This window comes from Nasonia vitripennis, chromosome 5 (genome assembly GCF_009193385.2).
Source record: "Nasonia vitripennis strain AsymCx chromosome 5, Nvit_psr_1.1, whole genome shotgun sequence".
Classification (NCBI taxonomy): Eukaryota; Metazoa; Arthropoda; class Insecta; order Hymenoptera; family Pteromalidae; genus Nasonia; species Nasonia vitripennis.
The window spans coordinates 21,180,949-21,204,911 of NC_045761.1; the positions used below are offsets into that span (position 1 = coordinate 21,180,949).

At 47.3% G+C, this 23,963-nt stretch overlaps 1 protein-coding gene across 1 annotated transcript in view; it reads left to right on the plus strand.

Annotated features, from left to right (window-relative positions):
- Window positions 1-23,963, plus strand: part of LOC103316308 (guanylate cyclase 2D) — a 281,070-nt gene that overhangs the window by 82,549 nt on the left and 174,558 nt on the right. The gene's annotated exons all lie outside the window — the stretch shown is intronic.

Below are 23,963 nucleotides of genomic sequence, written 5' to 3' on the forward strand. Positions count from 1 at the left end.
TTTCGAAGATGATTGCAGATAAGCTCTAGCTGCATTGTATACTATTTCACGCAACTTCGCGAAGTCGGACGTCCATCAGATAGCGGAATATTCGTACAAGGAGCTGTTTAACGGTTATCAATATAATTTACGCAGTTAAATAATTCAACCGTCACTCGAAGCACGTGCCGTGTCCACCGTCCGCAAACACAGGCGTTAAATTTTTGTCCCCCTCAGCGATGGTCGTCGCAAAAATACAACGAGCATCCGGGTATACACATCGGGCGTACATCGCCGAAATCCCATTTTCGATATACATACGCGCTGCTTGCGCGATATCGCGACGATTCTCGCGCGCGCGTCTGTGCAAACGGTGCGCTCGTTGATATCGCGCGCGGCTCGTGTGTGTTTGCACAATAAAATTTTGTTGTTCCGCGCGAGCGAGTATAGAGAGGGGCTCACTCTCTGACGGCAGCAGCGACGCGCCTCGAATGCAGCGGTCATTGCACCGGCGACGGCACTTCTGTCAATGAAGCGGGCTCTCTCTCTCTCTCTCTAGAAAGAGAGATAGGAGAGCAAGAGAGAGAGAGAGAGAGAGAGAGAGAGAGAGAGAGAGAGAGAGAGAGAGGACAGAACGAGTGTGTGCATGTGCGCCCGCTCTAATTTCGATCAATTAATCAAAGACACTGGAGAAAGAGAGAGTAGCTAAGGAGAGGGTGGAACTATCGGAGAGAGCTCGTAGGCCAGGAGGGTGTGTGCGGGGAGTCGGGTCTTGGTAGTGGAGAGAGGAGGGGGGGAATGTTTGGACGAGCGTTGAATTTGCGGATACACACTTTGTTGCTAAAGCTCATTGCTCCGGGGTTACGCGCCTTGGAGCGATGATATCGAGAAAAATTAAAAAAAAACTCAGCGTAGAGAGCAGCACGATACGTCGTGCTCGTAATTTTCTGAATGATGCCCTCCGGTACTCATTGAATTCATCCTCAATGGAGTTTACAGTGTACGATATTTGGAGGTCGATAAGAATGAATAATTGATAATCCTCTGGTAAATTATGCAGGGCGAACGACGTTTTCGAAATTCGTTGAGAGGGGGATGTGAATCGATCAGTCAGCGAGTATAGAGCGAATAAGCGAAAGGTATAACGAAAATTGTCGATATGAATAAATCAGCGGGAATAATGTATTAGCGGCGAGCTGCTTCATTTCGTTTAATAATTCGCCGCCTTGAGAAATATGAAATGTAAGAGAGGAGATAAAAGCCGCGCCGATGAATCGGAATATATGATAAAAAACGCAACTCCGCACTAATTAAATTTATCGAATATTCCATAGGATCTCGAATTAATTTTTCACCGCCATATTTCTGCGACTCCGCCGACCAATCGTAGCTCCGTCTGCGAATTTTCACGTTCGCCAACCGAGGAATAAAAAAAGAAATTCGCCTCGCAATAAAAGCACTCTCCCAGCAGCAGCACATCCGCGAAACAAGACCAAAAACGTCGTCTCCACATCCTCCTTAAATTACGCCCCATTACCTTCTCTCTCTCTCTCTCTCTCTCTCTCTCTCTCTCTCTCTCTCTCTCTCTCTCTCTCTCTCTCTCTCTCTCTCTCTCTCGCTCTCTGTCTCGCGCACGCAAACACTCGCCGAAATCGCTCTCTCATGCAGCGCGCGCACTCGCAAAAAGAGAACGAACCTCCAAATAAACCAGCCAACAAAGAGGGGAAAAAAGAGAGAAAACGAACGAGCAGAGGAAGCAGAAGAAAAAATTGCATATAAAGAGAGCCAGCCCGGTGCAACACATACTCACACACACAGAGCGCACGGCCTTGACGGGCTTCGAGGCCGCGCCGCGTCTGCCGAATGTGCAGCAGTGCCGGTATGCTGCTGGGGTGGGGAGGGCCGACGGCCTCAACCTTGCTGCACTCTCGTTTTCGTTAATAACCGGGCGCGCCGCCGCCGCCGCCGGCAGCTTTTTCGGCGCTGGTATAGTGACCTCGTGACGCGCGCCGGCGCGTTGGCCTACATTTTTTTTCGCGGCCCACTGACTCGGTTCCTTGTTCTGCCGGCGCCGCTGCTGCTTTTTGGGGGATTTCTTTTGTGGTGCGAGGTTTGGCTTTCGTTATAGGCGCATTTTTGTGTTTGCTATACACTGCTGTTACTACTCGTTCTAATCTCCCTAATAGCAAAAATATGTTCATTTTCTATCTCTACATACTTCGACAACTAAATTAGCGTATAAGAAGTCTTCGAAAATCACGCCTTTACACACACAATTTCACTTTCCCCCCGACACACATGACGCGCGCAGTGTTTGCACCTCATGCAAATCGGTACGTAACATACATAACACACACACACACACACGTATGAGGCAGCATTATAGCTCGCGCGCTGTACTCTCGCATTTTATTTGCAAATCACACGCTCGCATTATTGGCAAAGCGATGGCCAGAAAGCCGATGCTACATTTTTCGCCTCTCTTTCTTTCTGCTCCACTTTTTTCTCCCTTGTATATTATACATGTCGTTATCCGCTGCTTCTTTTTATTTCGGCACAGTTCCGAGAGAGAGAGAGAGCTATTTTGGCCGCTGCCATTGTGCCCCGATGCACATTATAATATACATATTTGCCTCCGCTTGCGCTAAATACATTGCGCGCGCACTTCTTTTGCCTTCTCAAATATTTATAAGCCGCCGATGGATAATACAGAGTGTATCCTCCTTTTTTGCCATGGCTTTTTCACGTGCGTTATCGACCGAGAGCTGCGCTCGAGCGACGCTTTTTTCGGTCTGCAACCTGATTAGATAAACTTATGCGCTTTGGAGGTGATACAAACGAGCTCAAAAACGGCCGTTTAAAAACTGTACTATCGTGCGATGGGAGGTGCGGCCTTTGAGACTCGTTCACCGGAATTAACGGATTTTGCCTTGTTTACAGGCTGTTTAACGAACTTCGACTTGATGCACTTCGATTATCAGTGGGTCATCTATTACTACACTACCATGCACAGTATAATCTTTTTCCGTTGAATTTTCACCACATTATACGCAACAACAGCAGCGCAAAGCCTAAAAACAGCAACCTACATACTTCCCCGTACGAAAATCGCCGCATAGCCGAGCTCTCTCGCGTATAATAAACGCCTTACGCACACGAAATCCAATCTATCCTCTAGCTCTCGGTTCTTTGTCCCCGTCGTGCTAGCGCGTGGATTAATGCCTCGACCGCAGAAGCAGTTCCCCGGAGGGTGAGTGGGCGAAGCCCAAGACAATGCCTGGCCCGGTATAGCTCGGCTCTCGCGTATTAACAAATAGTAGGCTTTTCTTTTCGAAGAAACGGAGATCCGACGAAAAGATACGGAGCAGCAGCAGCCAAGCCTTGCGGAATATGTAGCCTGTAGAGGCGTCGTATAAACTTTGCTGCTATGCACTCTTCGAAAATCCTCCTGACAACGTGCGTATGGACTTTGTTTCCGAGACGGGATGAATGCGTTTTTTGTGCTGAAAAGCAGAAAGGGCTACGCGAGCTGGTATTTTCTTTTTGTCTTCGCGTCTATGGCTGCCGGAGTTTTTGTGTGATTAAGATGGCAGGTGCGGAGGTTTAAGGCATTTTTCAATTATCAGAAACTGTGCTGTTCCTTGAAAATTTGTTTGAAACAAACGTACAGAGAAACCGTGCTAAACCAACGAAAAATATGCTAGACCGATCTCTCTCTCTCTCTCTCTCTCTCTCTCTCTCTCTCTCTCTCTCGCGCGAAAGAAAAACTCGCGATTCACCGCATGCGCGATTTCATTTGGAATTCACGCCAGAATTCGCGATCCTGCACACAAACGGCCAAGAATGCACGCCAGTTACACACGCAATCGGCGCTTGTAACAAACCGAGAAAAAGAAAAACATTTCTGCTTCCATCCATCATCTTCCGTTCGTTTCATCCAATAGCGCACTTGCCCTGACGCCTCGCACCCCAGCTCCCATCCATATACATATACGCGATGATTGCGCAATTGTTTCAACCGCGTGTACACATTAGCATTCCCGAACCGCTTCTCCAGAACCGCACATCTATATACACGCACACAGACAGACAGGTTGCAAAGATCGGCGGAGCGAGATATCGAGGGAAGAATAGATTCGCATAGGGCTGCGCGCTGCGGATTCATATTCATTGGGAAAGCTCAGGCCTCTGGAATAATGAATTAATAATAAACGCGTACACTCTCCCACACGTATACGGCACATACTTGCGAGCGAGCGAGAGTCTTTTGCCGTGTTATACTTCGTGTCTAAATCGATGCGCACCTGTACGCGCTTCTCTCTCTCTCTCTCTCTCTCTTTCTCTCTTCTCTCGCGAATAAGTGCGTTATCTGGATAATTGCCGTGCTCGCATGTGTACGCTTAAAGCGTTAACACGGTCTCCTCTATCCGCTCTCTTGTTTTAATCTGTTTACGCGTAATTATACCGCGAGTACGTATGCGCAAGCTAGGCTCTCGTTCTTCTTCTTTTTTTTTTAAATTGCCCGCCGTGAGCTGATTCCCGATGTTTTAGAGAGAAGAATTATTCGAATCGCGCGCGCAAAATTATCCCTCCGGCACTCTCGCTATACGCGCTTTTACCTACACACACACACACAGAGCCGCTTCCTGGTTCAGCGTAATAAGGAGGTTTCGCTACGCTCGGTGTATATAGCCGAGGCGTGTGACGAGAATTCTTCTTTGGCTTCTGCTGCTGCTGTTCTTTATTCTTCCTCTTTTCGTGCACATACACACACGCACATGCGCGGAGGTATATACGTAGGTGGCCGGGATTTATTTTAAATTCTGATGCGCGGCGCGCGAGAGCTACCGGCGTGGCGCTCTTTTGATTTTAATAATGCATGGTTTGAAGGGCTTTTTAATTTCAGAGCTCTCCAGGCTTGTACACACATGCACACGCGACGACTGCATGCAGCGAAAAATGCGCCTCCTATTACTTAATTATGGCTTCTTGCTTGAGACTCTGTGCTCGCGTTTTCCTTTCGAGCGTTCAAATTTTCACGGAAAAATTAAATTCGCTTCTGCACAGCGCACGGCCCTTTGTGCGCGAAATTGTTAGCGGCGTGTTCTTCCTTCGCGGATCTGATTAATGTTTTGTTAGACAACAATAGTTACATTATACCGAAGTTAAATGAAGTATATATGCGCGAAATGGGAGTAGTGTAATTATCCGTCTTTAAAACGGAAACGTATCTACGGAGAACGAATGGAACGGAATCAATTATTTTAATCGTGAGAAGAGCATCGTATGTATATACATTATGATGGCGGTGGCTAATCATTAAACGATCGAAAATGTAGCATATCTTGCGGTTTTCCTATACGATTATCAAGCTGTACTTACGTACATTGTAGCTAATCGAGGCAAACTGCGTAGGGTTAATCATAAGCTGAAATTAATGGCGCGATGCGAAGACTCTTTTGCTTTGCACAATGAAATTGTGAGCCACACACTACTGCGTAGAGTTAATGCATTTAATTGCGAGCAGTACAGTAGGACTCCGAACGAGAGAAAATTATTCAGGCAACGTTGATTTGCAAAAGCTGCCTCCCTCTTTCGAATGCGTACAAAGTATTGCAAAAATTTACCCCACGTCGTCATCAGCCAATGCAATCGAACGAAATCAATAAATACCGCCTTAATCTCCGTTCGCCTAAATTCGCGTTGTAAACTCGATAATATAAAAAGACACATCGCCAGCCTACAACGAATCATTACGCGGCTCCTTCCAAGAGTAATGAACTTGATTGCGACGCCAGAGCCGTAAAGTACAATACGCAGAGAGAGGGAGGGAAAGAGGAACGAAAACGCGTATAGAAAGGCACGACGACGATCGAGGGAAAGAGGAAAATAATCGTGTTAGCAGAGCTACAGACGTTTCTATATATACGTGTATAAGTGGCCGCGAAGGACAATGAACTTGATTCGCCTTTATCATGGAGCGCGCGGGATGACGTCAGCCGGCGCGCGCGCGAGACCGACTCTGTGTTGCACTCGGGCACTCGGTTAATAGTAAGAGCGAGAGAGATACAGAGAGCGAGAGAGAGAGAGAGAGAGAGAGAGAGAGAGAGAGAGAGAGAGAGAGAGAGAGAGAGAGAGAGAGACTGAGCCAAGTCCGTGAAACGATTTTCAACTTGACCTTAATGAGACGTACACTGTGTGTAGTGTACGTTCCGAGGGAGAAAGAGTCTCTGGAAGCCGACGACGAGCGGAAAAAAGCGGCCACTTCGTCGCAAGAGTGTACGTAAGAGCGACGCTGCAATTTCGGAGAGAATTGAACCGAGTCTTTGCGAGATCTGTCCGGTGGGACACACTCGCCTCGCTCTTGCCGAGTTTTACACTCTGGGATGGTTTGGAAGATTCATCGCGTTTAGCTCTGGATGAAATATTTATTTGAAAAATAACAGGTTTCCATAGCGGGAAAAAAAAGGTCATTGCGGTTTTAAGCGATATAGTGACATCGAATCTACTCTTACATTGAGTCTCACAAGGATGTTCAAAGGATACACTCGCTCTCTCGGCCTGAAAAGGTTCGATTTCGCCGGATCTCGTGTGACGTGGTCGCCTAATCAAAGGAGTAACTTGAAAGCTATAGAGTACAAAGTTGTCGGCAAACTTTTATTACTATGGAGACTATAGAATTACGAAACTTTTGTGCCACAAGTTAGAACTATAACTATACATCCGATATAGTTTTCCCGTAGATAATCGATCAGCAGAGACATAGTAAAAGTATAGCAAACGCAATTAAAAAGAATAATTTCTCAACAGCAAAATCGAACCGCGCCAAGATCCCCCTGTCCCTACGCCACTGATCCCACACACACTGCAAAATCCATCCCCTCCCCTCTCCCCGCAAAAAATCCTCAAACCTCTACCTCCCCCAAAAATAAAACCACAACACGCCCCTCGAAAAATCCGAAAATCCACAAAAAAATAAAATAAAATAATTCCCTCCAACGAATAACCGACAGCAGCAGCGTACACGCACATAGCGTACCTACTGCGCCAGTTACCGTGGCATCGGCGGCGGCAGCCTGGCGACGACGGTCCTTGCCCTCTCCCACCCAATCCTCCACCTCCTCCTTCTTTCTTCTTCTTCTGCTTCTACTACTACTCCTCCCGTCCCGCAGGTCTTCGCCCCCGAATGCATTGCGCTCGGGCATTCGACCGAACCGTGTGCGCTTTTCGCAGCTCGAAATGACTCTTTGTATGCTTCGTTGCCTTCGTACACTGTGTGGGTGAGCTGTGTGTGTGTGTGTGTGTGTGTACGTGTGTACCTGCAGCTCGAGCGCGAAATGATTGAAAGAGGAGCGTATGTGTGTGTGTGTGTAGGACAGGGAAATACTTTCGACACAGCCTTATCCGAATGCGGGTGTGTGCGAGCGTGAGGTCGCGGTTGGCGACGAAGTTTTAGCGGACTTAGAACCATATATCTTTTTTTTTCTTTCTCTTTTGTGGTTTATTTTTTCATCGCGCTTGTCGTAGAGTCGATAAATTTTCAATTGCAGCTTTAAACGGAGCGATTCTTCCGTTTGATTTAAACGACGCGGCAGCCTACGGCAATTAAAAACTTTTTCAAACTTCTTCCGCGACGACTGTAAAGGTGTCGTCGTGCACTCGAGGAGATAATCATTACGAAGTGCCCAATATCGAGAAAATCTATCGGCGCGTTTTGAAACGCGTGTCTCGCTCTCTTCGAAGTGTCATGCGATCCCGTTTCCATCTGCGCACGCCTATAACCGCTCATAATTTACTGGCGCAATTATATGCCTCGTCGGCGTGTGTGCGCTCGAGAAAAATTCAAACTGCCGCGCAATATTAGTTTCGACACCCATCTATAATCGATTAGCGCGGCCTGTAAGCTCTTGGAGTTAATCTTGCGAGAGCTTTTTTACACCAAAAATGCAACAGATCCTTGATCGGAATCTCCGACGACGACGACAAGTGTTAACGAGCCTTTTTCATCTCTCGCATCAGGCAAACAACGCACTCACACACTCGCGATGACGTCGATTAGCGAACGGTCTCTCTCTCTCTCTCTCTCTCTCTCTCTCTCTCTCTCTCTCTCTCTCTCTCTCTGTGGCGTAACTATACGACCCACTAAAACTCATCGCGTTGCATAATACCGGCGCGCGAGGTTGCCGGCGTCGCTCTGGCACCTACGCCTTCGGAGATTTCCGATGCAACTATATATCCTTCTCTCTTCTCGCCTCTTGTGCGCGCGCGCGTGTGTGTATAAACGAATTTCGCGAAACAACGGCCGTAAAGTTCGCCGCGACGTTAACGAGCCTATCGTGGGCGGAATGAAGTTAGCGTGTGCGCGCCGTGGTTATTCTGTTTCCTTCTTTTTTTCTCCTTCCTCCTCTATCTTTTCGAGGATAGAGCTTTTCCGCTTTTGGAGGTGGAGGCGTAAGATTGACGAGTCGTTGCGTCGAAATGAGATTGTACAATCGGATACGATGATCGATGTGTAATCGAGCTGATTGGCGTTAGGGAAACCTGCTCATTGTTTATAACGACGCGTTTCTCAAGCGTTATTATATTCGTCCGATCTAAAATTACCGGCTCTTGAGTTAACGCCGATTCTAGGCAGCGTTAATTATCCGCCAAGTTCCAAAAGTGTGTATCCCTGAAAAGCATCGCAATAACAACTCGACTCCGAGTACACACACACACACACACACACACACACACACACCCATACTAACGCATCAATCAATCCCTATAGCTTCTTCTCAGCTCTCTCTGCGAAATCGTAAACTACAGCCTCGTACACGCACACTTCCCGCGAGTCGTTGCTCTCGAGACTTTCATCCGAAAAGTTGGCTTCGCTCTCGCTCAAGTTTCGCGCGAAATAAATCGCCTAACGAGGACTATAACCCTTCTTCTGGAAACTTATCCGTAATTAGCCCGAGCCCATCCGTATAACCCGCTCGTAATCTATTACCCCCGCGCTGTATATACACACATCGAGAGAGCGTCTTCCACCAACACACGGATAGCTGAAGCGTATATTTATACCGTCCACCTTTCATACTCTCTCACTCTCGGCGATAATCAAACCGCCGCATGTACGCTCCGACGAGGCCGTTTTCGTTTAATTGGGAAAATGCAGGGTTAATGCGAGGGCTTGATGGCTCTTTTTATAATGCCGACAGCTCTGTGTGTAGCGCGCGAGCTTTTTTTACGCGCCGGTCTTTTACTACTGCTCCTAGCGAGCCCTTTTTTACGAGGATGAAGATTAATGCTGATTTCGTTTTAAGCATGATTTTTGCGCGCAATGCAATGTTTCGATTTTTCGTTCGTTTTCGTTACAGTATACGCACGGATCATCGCGTGACCGTTTCGAAAATAAAGAAGCGGATATCATACGTATAGGTATAAGTAAAATAATCCTCCGACTGTATAACACACAAAAGAAATCAAAATATAAAAAGAATCAACGTAGATGATGCGCCCCAGAAGAAGCTGAACGCCTATATATCGGCATATCCATCGCAGCTGCGCAAACCGCACAGTATCGTGCAGCCGCTGCGATGTCATGCCCGGGAACGTGTATCTAGAAGCTTTCTCGCACCTGTTACGCGTCGAAACTTCCACTACGTCGTCCCCTCGCCCCCTTTTTTCCGAAACATACACACTCGCCTGCTGCATCTTCGCTCTCTCTCTCTCTCTCTCTCTCTCTCTCTCTCTCTCTCTCTCTCTCTCTCTCTCTCTCTCTCTCTCTCTCTCTCTCTCTCTCTCTCTCTCTCTCTGTATAACATCGAAGCGCCGCGAACTTTTGCCGAGCACTGTACCGAACGCGAGGAGAAAGAGAAGCTGCGCCGGCAGTTGGGTGAGGTCAGTGTCGAGAGCAGCTTGGACCGGGCTGAAGAGAGAGAGACCGGTGTGTGCACGTATACATACGCAGACGGTACACACAGACGCGAGTCTTTCTTACTGCGCAGATGGGAGAGAGAATGCGCTCGGCGCGCCGCGCGATGTACGTGCGTGACTGAAAACATGCGTGCGCGCGACTATACACAGCCGTGTACTTATGCATCGAATGCGCTCTTTCGATCGGGAGGATGTCCCCGAGGTCGCGGACTTTTGGCAACTCGAGGTCGGGCTTTGACTCTCTTGTTTATCGTTTATTCTCTCCGAACCGCTTTTACAAAGAAAATGTATCATCGTCGCGCAGCCAGCTCCCATAGCGATAGAAAAAGCCTCTCCCACAAAAAAATAGCTTCGGCCCATCAACAAAGAGACTATAACCCAACTCGGCGTCGGCGTCATCGTCATCATCGAGCCGAATAAAATTCCTCTCCCTCTTTTTCCACGGAGCTTGCGCACGCCGGCAGTTTGGACGCACTCGTCCGTGCCACGAAGCGGCGGCGGCATCCGAATTGCACTTGTGTGCGATTAAACTCACCGCGTGTGTGTACGTGCGCCGCTCGCACACACACTACTGCAGCGGAGAGTCGCGAACGCGGTCCCGGTTTTACAGAGAGAGAGAGAGAGAGAGAAAGGTGCATCGCCCTCCGTCGTTGCGTCAAGGCCAGCGAAAATGCGCGCGCTCTCTCTCCCCCCGCCGCCAAGCACGCGCGGCACTTTAAGCCGCGAGCTGTGTTCTGGCTTTTTCGAGAGCCGCTGCTACGCTGTGCGAGCGCCGAGAGTCGATGGGCGGAAAGGAATTTCGTCGAGGGCTCTGTGCGCTACTGCTGCGTGTGTAGTGGATTGCGCGCTCGCTTGTGGGAGAATTATTGCGATGGAATAAGGACAATTTTTCGATTATTGTATACGATCGAGATCGCGCCATCAGCGAAGCCGTGTATCAGGTGTAAAATGGCTGCTTGCATCCATCCTCCTTCTTCTCCCGGTTCGTTCGCCTGTGTGTGTGTGTGTGTGTGTGTGTGTGTGTGTGTGTGTAGAGCATAGGAGAGCGCACAGTGTGCACGCACAGCTAGCCGGCGAAAGGCCCCTTTCTTATTCCCCTCTTCGTTCGACTCTCCGCGGCTGCTCTATCCTCTCTTCTCTGTGCAGCAGCAGCTCCTCCTTCGGGGCCCCGAAGTCCATCGCACTGCCGTCGCGCGCGTCTACGCTGCCTTTTTCTCCGGCTCCTGATTCTCTCTCCTCTGCAGCGGCTGCTTCTTCTGCCGCTTCGCCGTCGTCTCTTTTATCTTTTATACTCTTTAGGCAGTGTCCGTGTGTGCGCGCAGGCTTTGAAGTCGCGGATTTTTAGCAATAACGTACTTTCAGCGATCCCTCTTCGCATCGATGGTATCTAAAAAACCACACCTAGAAATCTCAAAATGGCGCGGCGGCGTTTTTAAAACGTGGCAGAGAGCGGAGCCCAAACCCGCAAGCTAGCAGCGGCGTTCGTTCTATTCCCTCATTTTTGCCTCGTTCGTTCGCTCGAAAAGAGAGAGGGAGAGGCTTGACTGCCTATCCGCGTCGCTTCTCTCTCTCTCTCTCTCTCTCTCTCTCTCTCTCTCTCTCTCTTTTTCTCTCTCGGACGGAGAGCAGTGTAGAGAGAGAGAGAGAGAGAGAGAGTTTGTTGCACGGGTCGGGGACTGCTGCTGCTGGCGGCGAGCTGGCGGGAGAAGGTGGGGTTTTTGGACGGATGGAATCTGGTTGCGATAGGTCATGGCCGGACGAGCGAGCCTTCAAGATGGAGAGTTTCGTGCGCTCGAGCCAAGCTATACGGCGACGACGACGAGCGAGCGAGCGAGCGACCGGCTCCGCCGAGCGTAATTCCTTCGCGTGCGATTTTGGCCGGCGTCGCTCGCTGCGCTTTGTACGAGTTATGATTCTTTTTTCCTGTGGAGGAATGCGTTGAACATTTTTTTTTTATTCTATTTTTGTGTAATAGATTCAATGTTTAAAAGGGTGAACGAAAATATTGTAAAAACTTTGAAAAGTCATTGAGTTGAAAAACCGACGAATATCGGCCTACTGTACCTATACAACGAAACGGCTAATGTAACTCTCGTGTCCGGACGCCACTTAAAGGATCTTTCCGTTAGCACAAACGATTATCTCGAAAATCAATCGACCCCATTCCCTCCGACTCGGAAAATCTAGCGCTTCTGTGTACCAACCTCGATCGATTCGCAGAAAACAACTCGAAAAATCGTAGTTCTTCCCGCTCGCTTCCAATCGCAAAAAACTCATTCTCTAATCCCATGCAAATGCGGTAGTTTGTATTTTTATAAGCTTCCCCACGAGAATCAGATACGTAAGTCCGAATGAATAATAATCGTTCATTACGCGCGTAGCGGCGAGACGACTGTCTTTATTAGAGAAAACTGTTTGCCGCAGAATGTGGTAAACGCTCTCGTGTCTGTGTGTATATACGTACGAACGACACATCATTAAAATCTACATAAACCGAATACACTTTACTCCAGCGGCGCGTTCATAAACTGCATTACAACTCGAGTCTGAGTGTAATAATATTCATCGAAACGCGCAATTTCGTCGAATAAAGTTATATTAAAATTTTTTCACACAGCGTAACAACAAACAAGGCAAAAAATAACCATCGCGCGTACAGCTCCGTCTTCCCCAGCAGACTTCCAGTCCAGCTGGCCGCGCCAAAAGGCCTCTCTCTCTCTCTCTCTCTCTCTCTCTCTCTCTCTCTCGCATTATCCGCTGACAGTACGTCGGCACTTCCTCGGAAGAGCGAACCGGCCAGTGCGCGCGAGCGACAGAGAAGAGGAGTGTATGGCAGTAGGGACTACGTATACGCGAGTGCATCGCACTAATACCGGCGGCGGCGCAGAGCCGAAAAGGCCTTGAGTCTCTCTACGGCAGCGGCAACTGCGCGACTTATATATCCGTTAGGGCGTTACGACTCGATTACTCGGTACATGTAAGAGAGAGCCGAGCGAGAGAAAGAGTTAAGGATCGCCCCAAAGCTCGGGGATTTATGCGCGACTCGATCCTCTCCTGGACGCACACCTGCTCTTCCTCATTGTCTCTCTTCCTCGCTATACGCGAGATTTCTATCTGCGCATACGTTTATCGGCTTCTTCTTCTCCTTCTCCAGTCGCTCGCTTTTCTCCCGTCGTTAGCGTTTATTCGAGCTGCAATGATATTTTCGCGGAGACGGAACGTCGCGTAAATCACGCGCTCGAGTCGCGAGATTAGAAGTCCGCGCGTGTCGTAGTAACGGGTGGGCTATGGTCAGACCTCGATTAGGATCTAACCTCCGTCGCATTCCTCCGCGGGACGCGCTGTATTTCCCTCACAATCGGAAAATCATAAGAGCGATAAATTCGAAATCTCGGCTGGACAATAATTACCGTAAATAATCCACCTGCTTGTGTGTGTGAGTGTGCGTAGAGCCTCAGAATCGTAAATTCCAGCTAGTGTCCGCGTCGCCATTGTCCGCCGTCGCGCAGCTTCTCACAGAGAGGCTGTGTAGAGAGAGATCGAATCGAATAAGGCACAGTTGGCCGCGGTAGCCGGTTCGACGGGTGCATCGTTCGGCTGAGAGACAGCTCGCGGCGGGCAAAAATGAACGCACGCACGCGGCATTACGCTGTCCGCGTTGGTAATCTCTTCTCTCTTTGTTTTGCGAACGCGTGAGCTCAGCGGGATAAAGAAGGGAAAAGACGCTTGAGAGAGGGGGGGGGGGAGATAAGGAATGGAGGCTGATGGACGTGAAGAGGAGAAGAGCGAGAATGGGAGGACGAATGATTGAGGATGTTGAGATGATCTTTGCGCCTTACATCAGTCGAGGGTCTCGAGTCGGTACGCCTATTTGTTCGAGTACTCAAGTTTTGAAAACGTGTTTCTGGTGGTTTTGGTGTCTTGCTTCTAGAATATCGCAAAAAATTCCTCTCAACTCTGGCCGCGATGACTCAACGTATACCTGAACCCCGAAACCAGCACCGCCGCGAATATTTGTTGCTATACACATATACGAAACCGAAACTGCCTTTGCGTTTCGCGCATTACACAGACACACATGATAAAGCAAAGCCTGTGGTCGTCGGCCATGTAGGCGCAGCGAGGCTTTCGTCAATCAGCATTGTCGGTGCGGCGGCGGCTCCGCACAATTGAGAGATGATATCGCTGCCTGAACAGATAGAGAACGCAGCCGCCGAGAGCGTGAAGCACTTGGCCGGTCCCAAGAACATCAGCCGCATCGCGAAATTATAATGAACATATCTGCGGCCGTGTACAGCCGGCGAAGCGCGTCCTGCTCGGAATTATTGTAACGTACGGCCCCCGATGGTCGGGAAGACGCTGCGGAGTGACTCAAACGATCAAATCTCGCATTGTTATATTTACCGTCGAATATCGAAAATTCGCTTCGATTCAATAAAATTATCCAATCCTCGACCGCGGCATTTCCCGCGAGCGAACAACCTTCCAGAAACTGCTCCTCGAAAAACCAGTCGCTCGCATCCCATACTCTCTCGCGCGCACTGCATACAGGCCTAAAATGCGCAAAGAATCGCGCTCGCGCGAGTAGAGAGTGAGCCTATAGGCCGGATTCTTTGCGAGAGCAGAGCCAGCAGTGTACTGGCGTCGGCCGAGAGTGCAAAGACCCGAAACGCTCTCCTTCTCTCTCTCTCTCTCTCTCTCTCTCTCTCTCTCTCTCTCTCGCTTACTCTCTCTCTCCCTCTCTCTCTCTCTCTCTCTCTCTCTCTCTCTCTCTTTCGTTCACATATACTCGGCTCTCCGGTTCCACCCGGTATATCCACGCGCGCCGCTCTCTCGTGTGTGATGCATTTCCCTTTGACCATAAGCCGCAGTTAGGGACGTGCATGCACGAGTCGTGCGCGCATGTGTGTATATACCCGCGGCAGATGTGTGTTGTAGATACGTGTGTGCTGCGGAGTTAAACGTTTTTCGCGAACGATTTTGCTTGCTGTTTCTTTGTTTTTAGGATGGCTGTATGACGAAAGTTGTATTTTCGAGGTATATAGCAACGAACGATAAAGATTGATATAGATGCGGGAAAAACCAGAGAAGCTACGACGACAAAGTGTTATCGAATTTATTATTATGCAAATGATGCGCACTGTTGCATCAGTCGGCGTGTGTGTTATACGTTCCGAGTTTTCTTAATTAATCGCGCGAACTATATTTTCACCGCAGTGGCGCGATTTCTTGATAATTTTTTTTCCTCTCTCGCTCGTTCAAGATAATACCGATCATTGACTTCATAATTAAAAGATCAAAAGAATCATTGCATAAATTGCCGCGTATGAATAATTTCGCTTTCTCATTCAATTTTTTTTTCTTTTTATTTCGCGTGTGCGCGTATCCCTGCAATTATACCGCACTCCTAAGTACATACACACGCACTCCTCGACGAATCCGTTTCCCGGGATCGGCACTCAAAACTTATTAAACCGCTTTGAAATATTAACGCGCGAACGATAAAAACATACGGTATATCGATCCTTGTTTAATTAATCAAACGCGAATAACTGACGCTTGTATAAACGGAAAAGAATTATACATCCGTCTTGGGAACTCGCGCGCGTTGTTGTTATCCCTAATCCCCAGAACGACTCGTAATTTATTGCGCACACAGTGTGCCTCATTTCTTCGACAGCGGCCGCGTTGCGTTATCTCTCTCTCTCTCTCTCTCTCTCTCTCTCTCTCTCTCTCTCTCTCTCTCTCTCTCTCTCTCTCTCTCTCCGGCTCGAAACAACGCGAGAGAGATGAGAGGAGAATGGCCTAAAACACACGGAGTCGAGAGAAAGACCGCACCTCGGCATTAATTAGCAGTCGATAAATCTTATTCGCTAAAAATAAACCAGCGCTCGCCGCTCCCATTGGAGCCTACATATATATGTTTTAACGTAAGCGTGTACGTGTGTGTCTGTGCGTATATGATACGAGGGAAATGAACTCTTTTTCGCTCAATTCGTACACGCAGAAGCGGACGAGTATAATACTGCGGCCCCTCGGCCGATCGGCGCTGCATAAAAACTCATCATTGAAGAGAAAGAGAGAGAGAGAAAGAGCCAAGGAGAGGGTCCACGCACATAATAACCAGTGGCGGACACGCCCCGGGCGATATGCCCACCGCGTCCCCCCCTTTTTCTCTCTTCGTCTCTTTCTATCTCGCGGAAAACGCTCGCACTTTCGTCGTCTGCTGCGAGCGAAAAAAATCGAGTTATTTTATTTTGTCATAAATTTGCGATTCAGTGTCGCAAATACACCGCAGCTGTGAACAAAATCTAAACACAGCGTGTGTGTACATACAAGCCGGCAGCGTCGCGATCGTTTGCTCGCTGATATTTTTTTTCCTTTTCATACGGGGAAAACAGCGTCATCGATTGATCCGCTCGAGTCAGTTGGTGCACGAGGGGAAACGGCGCGCGAGAGAGGGTTGCAAAAAAATTATTGGCTCTCGAGAACCGTGAGCACGCGAGCCGGCTTTTTTTCGAAAAAGAACCGAGTAAGAGAGAGAGAGAGAGAGAGAGAGAGAGAGAGAGAAAAACGAGAGAGAGAGAGAGAGAGAGAGAGAGACTCGATGACAGAGAGGAGAACGCACATGCCTGGAGGCCTCGCACGACTCGCGCTCGGCTTGATAATATTGTTTTGAGGTCGGGTCGTTGTGTTTTTCTTGTCGAGAGCTAGGCGGTAGGGAAAATTATGCAAATTTGTGGAGTTTCGTTTCAGTTTGTTTATGCCGATTGATTGTTAAATAATCTCTCTAAATCTGTTCGAGTGATTTTTTCACTCTAAAAAAGAGTAGTTCATAGAATGACTCGCCTTCGAGTGAAAACTATGAAGTCCCTATCTATAGGTTACTCGTTGTAGAGTGATTTTTATTGTCTTGGTTCAATCACTCTTTAAAGAGTAAGTCACTTGATAAGGAGCCCTCTCTTCGTCAACAAGTGCTTCGTTAGAAAATGTGCAAAAGTGTTGCGGTATTTTTAACAATATAGGATGTCGACAATGATATCAAAGTTGCCTGAGGCGAGATGAAATATATATTTACGATTCGTATGTACATACATATATGTGTATACGTATGCAATGTGCATATATACGTGCATACATATAAAAAAGTCAGGTCAGGACATTAACAATAATAACAAGTACTTTGTGTTTTTAGGAAACTTTAGATGCGTGTGATGCTCTAGACTCCAACATTTTTTATCATCTCGAATGTAATTGCAATACCTAACCTCAACCATAACCTGCAAATCTAAAATCACCCGACCCATGGCAAAGAGTGAAAATATCACTCTTTTCAAAAGTTAGGAATTATTCGAAGCCGAGTGACTCAATTTTGACGGAAAGCTTAGAATGATTTATCACTGGTTTAGAGTGATTTTTCACTCTAAGAGATTTAGAGAGATTGATGTTAAACATGGAATAAGTTACGCAAAGATAGAATAACGAACTGACAAATCGCCATCAACCTCGAGCCGACGCGAGAAACCTAAAAAACCATCGCATCAGTCTAAAAAAAGCCGGAAACCCGCTCAGAATTCAGCACAAAGCGCCTCCTATATACACACACAGTCCACAGCGCTTACAGTGGGCAAGATCAGGGTCGTCCCCTCCTCTCGGAAAAAGAACCCGAAGGGGGGCTACGTAGTCCTGACCTACCCGAAATTCGGCTATACCCCCACCCTACACTCTCCAGGACCACGTGTTTAGTCGGATCCCTGACCTAACCCAAAGCTCCTCCTCCCCTCGGCGGTTTTAGCTTCTCCTACTTCCCCCACTGTATTCGTTACAGCTTTCGCTTTCAGCTCTCTCTCTCTCTCTCTCTCTCTCTCTCTCTCTCTCTCTCTCTCCCGCGCGCGCGCACATATCGTTTTCTCCTTTTTCGCCGTGGCTCCTCTTCGCCTTACGTACGTTTTTTTTCTGCCTTTTGCGATTCTTCCTCGCCAGCCGGGTATTATATTCTTTGGACAGTCTTCGAGAGCTATGCCCTCCCCCCACTGGCGTATACCTACGTCACTCAATTCAGTAACAGGCAACAGCAGCAGCGCTCGTTTATTCCGCGGAGAGCTGCACGCATTGTACACACCGGTCCTTGCTTTCCTCCGCTTCTCTTCTCTCGTTCGTGTAGTTGCCGAGCTGCGGTCGCTCCGTACGTTTGTGTGTGTGTGTGTGGTATATATATATATATATATATATATATATATATAATATATATATATATATATATATATATATATATATATATATATATATATATATATATATATATATATATATATATATATATATATATATATATATATATATATATATATATATATATATATATATATATATATATATATATTATATATATATATATATATATATATATACACACACCTTCGGCAACATTGGAGAAGAGATGGAGAGAGAACTGTGTTCGTTGACCGACCGGAGGATTATTTTTAAGATCGTTTCCCATGCCGCGATCGCCTTGTGGGAGCGAGAACCCGATGACGAAGCTTCATTTTTCCTTCTAGAGTATTTAGATACCCGTATACAGATTCATTTCCTTTCGTCGACTGGATCCACGAAATTTCTACCGAAGCCTGGACTTACAGAATGGCGCGAATATTTGCTTTGTCGAGCGCAGCAGCATCGTATTTTCGGCGGATTTCATTTTCACGGCTTCGTTCAAGTTCCGATGTGTACTTTAAATGGGAGGAAGTTTCGGCAATTAATCTCCCCGAAAGTGCAGCACACACAACTAACTGCTATCTCTCTCTCCCTCTTGCTCACTATGTAGTTTGAAAATTCCTCCCAACCGTCATGCAATTAATTTGGGAATTATTGCCGGCTGCGCAGTTTCATTCACTGCTCCCGGAGAATGTATTTTCTTGTTTTTGGAACTTGCCGGGGTCTTTGAGGCTTCTCTCTCGCAAACGAACTTTCGATTAATTTCCCTCGATATAATGACGCAGTTTTGCGCGAGGTTTATGTAAATTGCAGTCTCGCGGCTGTAAGCGAGTGAATCACTTCTGGTGTAACGCTGAAATTTTACCGATAACTTATTCGTCTAATAACGCAAAAAGACTTTCTATCGCAATCGAATCGCGATCGCAACGATCTTCCATCTCGTATAACGAAGAATCAACGGGCAAACGCATGATGATGAAGAAGAAGAAGCAGCAGCAGAAAAAAAAAGAAAGAAACGAAGCTACGAGCCGCAGCCACCTATAATTTATCATTTCCTGGAGAGGCCGCGAGGCAAAAAGCGCCCGCGGCGCTCTCGCGGAAACGAAAAATCGTCCTACGGCTAGAATCATGAGCGGGATAATAAAGCATCGTCGGAGCGAAGAAGAAACGCGATTCAGAAATACACCGGATGAGGTGCCATATACAACTTGCACGTGTGTACAAACTATTCGGTCGAGTTGTGTATACCCGGGGACGAAACTTGTGAGGAATAAGCCAAGTTTTTGGAAGCGGAAAGTTCTCGATGTGGTGGATTTTTCCAAGTCGTGGAGTCTTCTAAAATTCATCGATCTTCACAACGTTTGTGTAACGAATTGCGTTAGCGACTCGTTGAATGATATTTAATCGCGTTATTAACTTTACACATTTACCTACAGTTGAGAACATTATAGCAGTGGCTAAATCAAATATAATAAACTGCATTCGATCGTTGCATATCAATTGTAACGTAATCTAACGGAGTAATGCAACGCGCTTCAATTAATAAATATCGCACCGATACGTACAGTGAAATTTTATCTCACAATAAAACTATATTATCGACTACTAATAACGTCGAGGCAAATAACGCTCGCACATTCCCGATAAAACTAGCGACCATTTTCTATTAAACCCAGCAGCAGCAGCGGCAGCAGTATTATAGTCAAGCCTCTTTCTGCGCACGCACCCTATTGTAGATTCGCCTTTAGACGCGGTCGTCCCTCCCCTCCGCCGCGTCATTTCATGCGTCCTGCTCCCCTCCATGCGTCCCCTCAGGGGCCTCAACTCAATTTCTCCTCTTTTGGTACCCAACTTCTGAGGGGCCTCTCCTCTCCCCTCGCGCTCGCGCGCACGAAAGAGAGAGATAGAGAGAAGAGTCGCCGTCCCGCGCGTTACCCCCACCACCGCGCCAGGTTCGTTTCTGGGGTCCTACGGCCATTGATCCCGACCTTCACGCGCCGAACACACGATTGCCAACGAAAGCGCGCGAGAGTTCGCCGAAGAAGAAGAAGCAGAGGAGTCAGAGAGAAAGAGGAGAGCCAGCCGAACCAGAAACCAAGAGAGTAATTCCGCTCGGGCCTTAGGGCCCCGATCTCGTCCCCTCCGCTTTCGTCGTCCATCCTTCCGCTCCCTCTTCCCTCCTTCCCCTCTGGCGATCGGCTTTTGCTCGGTGTATCTCTTCTCCTTCTTCTGCAGCTACCACTACGTCGTCGTCGTCGTTGTCGTCTTTCTCGAGTATTCTTCTTCTTCTTCTTCTTCTCCGGTTCCTGCGGTGCTCGCTCTTGGGTGTCGGGGCCTCAGCGTCTCTCTCTCTCTCTCTCTCTCTCTCTTCGTTTATTCTGCTTTTTCGAGTGCCTTCTCCTCTCTCTCTCTCTCTCTCTCTCTCTCTCTCTCTCTCTCTCTCTCTCACTCTCGAAGGCAATAGAGGACGCGGCGGCAGCAGCGCTCGCCGGTTAAAAATCTCGTTCTGAGAAGCCAAAAAGCGGTCTGTCCTTTCTGCGCGAGCTCGCCTTGTTTGCCGGCGACTGGAGAGGCAGTTTTTGTGTCCAGGGCAAGCAGGACTCGCGCGCGCGCGCGCGCTCTCGATTCCGATGAATCTGAATCCGCGGACTTTGAGCGATTATGCTCGTCTTTATGTCCTGTTCGCTGCGGCTCTTTTATTTCTCCCTTTTCTCCAGTCTCGATGTATCGGCCCCGGGGGTTCGACGTAATTATACACCTTCATGAAGACGTCATTGCTTTGGGGATTTACTTTGAAGGTCGTCGCAGTCGTTTTAATTATATTTCTGCTTTTTTGATCCTGCATATCTGACAGAGTCGAAAAGCATTCACCGAAAATTCCTAATGACGCAACTCTCGACCTTCGTCCACGGGAACGAACCACCTGTTCAAGACTGCACATAGCAGCCTCTCTCGCTGCAGTGAATCACCGCAGCGTTGAGCACAATCCTCGCGCGAGCGGATCTCGGCAATCTACAAGCCCCGCGCTCTTCCTCCGCGGAGAGTTTCTTTCCCCAATGAAATCGTAAATAAAGTGAAAGCCGCTCGCGCGCGTGCGCGGCTGACAAATAGACCCCCAAGCCGACATATCGATGAATGCCGAGCTGATAAGTGCGCATTAAGTTAACTCTTGCTCTCCTCTCTCTTCAGGATTCTTGAGCTCTCGGCTTAAAATGGCTCTTGCTCCCGACTCGCGAGAAAGAGTGTGATTTATCAGGCGAGTGTAGCGCGGAGCGTAATCGAGATCGGTGATCGATCGCGAAGCTCTGCTTTGCGCGCGGCAGCTACAATCGTTATCCGCTATAGGCTCTCGGTAGCGAGTCTGGCTATCAGAACGGGAAACACTCATTTGACCTATTTCGCGCCTCTGTACAGGCATGCATTACGGAACACGTATACAGATGTTTCGTGTGCGATGTGCGCGTCCATTTTCGAATTGGTGCGATAGCCCTCGATGAGATACGCGAGTATCAGAGAGGTGTTGGCTTGTATTCGTAAAAGTACAATTCTCCTGATGAAAACGAGGACGGAAGAAAATCGCAGTTACGCCGAACAATAAACTGTCGCGTCTTGTAGTCTCTCTCTTTCTCGCTCTCTTTCTCTAAAGAAACAATTAAATAAAAGCGCGCAGAAGGTCTCGCATATAAACCACTCTCTGGCGCAAAAGTGAATGGGTCGATCGTTAAGTTCACTTACTTCACAGTTGAGGCGTTACGCGAATATGATGATTCGAGCGTCGACGCAAGGCTATTCGCCTCGGCGCAGCTGTCGTTGCACTTTTCGCACTGAGGAAGAAGGAACGAAGGGAGAACGAGAGAGAACGCATGAAAATGAGAGAAAGAATCGAAAGGAAATATGAGAAGTGCGAGAGCGAAAAATGCCCGCTTTGTTTATGACCCGAGAGGATTTTCACCGTTACAATGCTCCTGCTGCCGCTGTTGCTGTTCCGAACGTATACCTGCGCGCGTACGAATGATTCAGGCTTGATGCTTGTACCGTTGATGTTTAATAAGACTTTGCAGGAAAATCTGCATTCATACGCGCGGCAGCTTGACTTCGCCAAGCAACTTTGATCGTGTGATCGTTTTACCTGTTGTGCGTGTGTGTGACTTTTTTGTAAGAGAAGTGATTGACTCATAAAAGATTGTACACACTGCGCGCGCAATTATCATATACTTGTGGTTTTGTCGCGTAAAAGAGAAAAGAAAACGTTGTTCTTAGGAATTTTTCTGGTCGCGACGGTTGTCTAGAAGCTCGGTGCCAAAAAGTGAATCGTCGTTTTGTTCGCGAGGAGAATGCGGCTTAAAAGAACGGAATTTGACACCTTAAAGAGCACTTAGCCGCATGCAAAAGAGAGAGAATTGCAGATGACCTTTTTACTCGCTCTGCGAAACGGCCTTCTCGCGCAGTTCTAAGTTACGCGGCAGTCGCTGCATTGTTTTGGTGGTGCGGTCGCAATGTTTTTCCTTTTCACTTAGAATTCGCCACTGAGAACGTCTTTGTCTCTTGTAGTTTTCTAGACGCTTATATTTGGTCTAAATTATACTCGATTCAAGCTGGTATTTGTGCGACGAAAGAGTGAATTTCAAAGTGAAAGCCAAATAAATAGATTACTGCAGTACACGCATATTATTAGGAATAATGCATGTACTTAAGATTTCATGGTGTATAATCATAATACTAAAGACACGTTTAAAATCAATTTTTACAAAACATGCACTTAAAATTCTCGACTAAAATCTTTCTTTATCTTACATAATTGCGTTGAGTGTTTGTATTTTAGGGAATTTTCTGATGTAAATAGGTCATGTAGACTGGTATTGATAAAGTCTTATAATTTTTAAAGACTGAAACTGTTGTAGAAGTAAGCAGCCAGACGTTCGATGTGTTGTCTAAAGATAATAGATTTGTGGAACTTATAGACTTTAGCAGTACAGATAACAATTTCCATATACATTCATACTTGCCATCGGGGCGTTACCGTACTCCTTCTGATATAATCTGAAATTCGTCAAAACAATTTCGTCATACACCTGAACACTAGAATTCAATTCATTTCCATTGTTTCTCTGCTCGAGAAGAGATCTTCAAGACTGGCTATTTTTTGCATACATCGAGAAGGTCTTGTCAACGATCTAAATACACATAAACTTGCATAACACGCACCGCATTATAAACGCACCCATGTGACTCCTATCTGGATATTTCAAAACGTGCATATCTATAACACCGCAGTGCGAATTCCAGCCGCGGATATTTTCTCACGATCGCGAAACTCTCCTTCCCTCTGCGTTGGCTATTCCGAGTAGAGTCATTTTCAGCTCGAATTTACGGGCCGAAATTTCTAAATCTCCTATCACTTAATCGTCCATTCATAAAGATGAAATCCCGTGCCGTTTGAGTAGTCGCGTGTATTATGCGGAAAAGTCGCGGTAAATCGCCGGTTTAACGTGTAAACAAAGTGATTTATTATAAAATACATATCATCCGCTCGCGCAGCTTACGTCCGCATGAACGCGATTGCGTAAGAAGTAGGGCATGCGAAAATCTGGCTGAGTTTTATCCCCGCAATGAAACCGGCACTTGATGTAGTCTCTTGGTATTATTTAAACGCCGCGTTATGGATTATGAGTCAACGGTTTAACTTAATTGAATGAGTGCCGAGAGATTGCGATATGCTAATTGAGGAAAGTTCCAGCTTCGATTTTTATTTTTCACCGTGTAAAAGCGTACGAAATCTATACAACCTCAGCAATCAAACAAAATATAGATCCTATCCATTAGAAGAAGATAAAATCGATATATCTCTCACA